We start from the raw sequence: 2727 nt of genomic DNA on the forward strand, positions 1-2727 counted from the left end.
TTATGAACCATTTTATTCACTTTCTTCATAAAACCAGTTAAAACAGAAATGCACACTGATTATATTATTCAATATCAATAAACATATGGATGACTAGCACATATTATGTGCCTAAGGAGATTGATTACATGAAAAAGCAGCAGCTGTACATTATTAGTATTCAATCTGCTGCTGCTGCTAAGTCACTTCAGCCATGTCTGACTCTGTGCAACCCCATAGATGGCAGCCTACCAGGCTCCTCTGCCCCTGAGATTCTCCAGGCAAGAACACTGGAGTAGGTCACCATCTCCCTCTCCAATGCACGCGTGCATGCTAAGTCACTTCAGTTGGGTCCAACTCTGTGTGACCCCATGGACAGCAGCCCACCAGTCTCCTCTGTCCATGGGATTCTCTAGGTAAGAATGCTGGAGTGGGTTGCCATTTCCTTTTCCAGTATTCACTATAGGCACCTACAACTGTAGGTTTACTCCAAAGCCTATCAACCTTTGCTTTTGTTAAAGAACATCCATATTGTTGAGATGTTTTTATGAAGTACTTGAGTCCTTAACCCATTAGTCAGGGATAAGCAGCCATGTGCCTTGTCCCCATGATAAAGGAATCTTATCTGTGACCTTACATAGCACACTAGGTAATGCTATGTTTATGTGTGTGTAAAGATAAGATACATACTTTTAAATTTTAGAACAGTTTTAGATTTACAGAAAAAAGTGTAAAGATAGGATAGATTGTTCCCATTACATACTACTCTTAGTCATTTTATTATATTGGGTAGTTACAATTGTCACAATTAATGAACCAATATTGATAATTTGTTATTGACTAAAGTCTATACTTTATTCATATTCCCTAAGACTTTACCTAACCTCCTCCCCAGGTGTGGGACCTCATATAAGATGTCACATTACATTTAACTCTCATGTCTCCTTAGGTTACTCTTAGCTGTGGAATTGCCTCAGATTTTCCATTTCTTTGATATCCTTGACAGTTTTAAAGAGTATTGGTTAGGTATTTTGTAGAATGCCTCCCTATTGAAACTTTTCCAGTATTTTTGTAGTGATTGGACCAGGGATACAGGTTTTTTGGAGAAAGATCAGAGTATGTGCCATTTTTATCTCATCATATAAAAGGTACATGGTGTCAACATATCATACTGGTGTTGACCTTGACTACATTATTGGGGTAAAATGTGATGGTTTTTTCTACTGAAAAGCTATGCTTTGTCTCCCTTTTCCCATACTGTATTCTTTGGTAGGAAGCCATTTTGTGTGGCCTACACTGGAGAAATGAAGAGTCATGCTCTAGTTGCTTGAGGATGGAGTATCTATTTAAGTTATCTGGAATTGTTCTGTACATGAGATTAGTCTTTTCTCCTTTTCTCCATTTATTTATTCAATCACTTATATTAGTATTGGCTCTCAATATTTTATTATATACTGTGAGTTGTAAAACAACACTGTTCTGTCATTCAGATTTTTCCATCTTTGGCCATTGGAAACTCCTTCTGTTGGTTCCTGTGTCCCTTTGACATATTTCATCACTCTGTGTGTGTTAGCACTTTCTTACTTTCTGGCATGAGAATAAACTTCAAGATCATCTTACATATTTCCAGCCCCAGTCTTAAACTCACCCTGCCTCCTTTATCTAAGAATATTAGAAATTATATACAAACATAAAAATCTTTCTATATGAAATTATCTGTGTGTAAGTAAAACTAAATGTGAGTTCATACTGATGATTCAAACCAGAGTGATCGATGTGGTAATGGATTATAGCTAGAGACATCAATAAGAATTTATTCTCAAGAGTTCTACAGTTATGTATGGTAATGGCATTTTTACATATAACACACTTATGTGGGAAGGAAAAACCTCTCTGATTCTCTAAAAGTAACTTTTATGTGAATATAAATGTCTCTCTTTTTACAGTACAAACCTCTGTTTATTACTGCTCCTATATGACTTTGACTTAAAAGATATAATCAGAAATTTAAAAACTGGTAGAATCTTAGAGATTACATGATCCAACTATCCCACTTTACATGATGACATTAAGATGTGGAATTGTTGAGATATTTTTAAGTATTTGCTTTTGAAGAGGTCAGTAGCTGGATCAGATTCAATTCAAAGTTCTAGTCCACAAGTTTAAAAAAAATAAAAGTAGATTGTATAACTTACAAGGTGTAATGGATACTGATAGATATTAATGAAATCCAAATAAAGAAAGAGTTCAAGTAAATTATGTTTAATTAAATGTCCATCCTAAAGGAGACCAGTCTTGGGTGTTCATTGGAAGGACTGATGCTGAGGCTGGAACTCCAATACTTTGGCCACCTCATGTGAAGAGTTAACTCATTGGAAAAGGCCCTGATGCTGGGAGGTATTGGGGGCAGGAGGAGAAGGGGATGACAGAGAATGAGATGGCCAAATGGCATGACTGACTCAATGCACATGAGTTTGGGTGAACCCCGGGAGCTGGTGATGGACAGGAAGGCCTGGCGTGCTGCGATTCATGGGGTCGCGAAGAGTTGGACACGACTGAGCGACTTAACTGAACTGAACTATGAATGTTCGATGATGCCTATTTAATTTTTTATATTCACTTTTTTCCTAGAACCTGTTTAAAATGAAGAATTTCTTGATAACTGCCTGAACCCACTAATCATTTTCATTGGATTTATTTTATTAGACACACTAGACTACTTCAAAATATCTCTGCTTCACAGGTGAA

The sequence above is a fragment of the Bubalus bubalis genome, chromosome 9 (genome assembly GCF_019923935.1).
Source record: "Bubalus bubalis isolate 160015118507 breed Murrah chromosome 9, NDDB_SH_1, whole genome shotgun sequence".
NCBI classification, from domain to species: domain Eukaryota; kingdom Metazoa; phylum Chordata; class Mammalia; order Artiodactyla; family Bovidae; genus Bubalus; species Bubalus bubalis.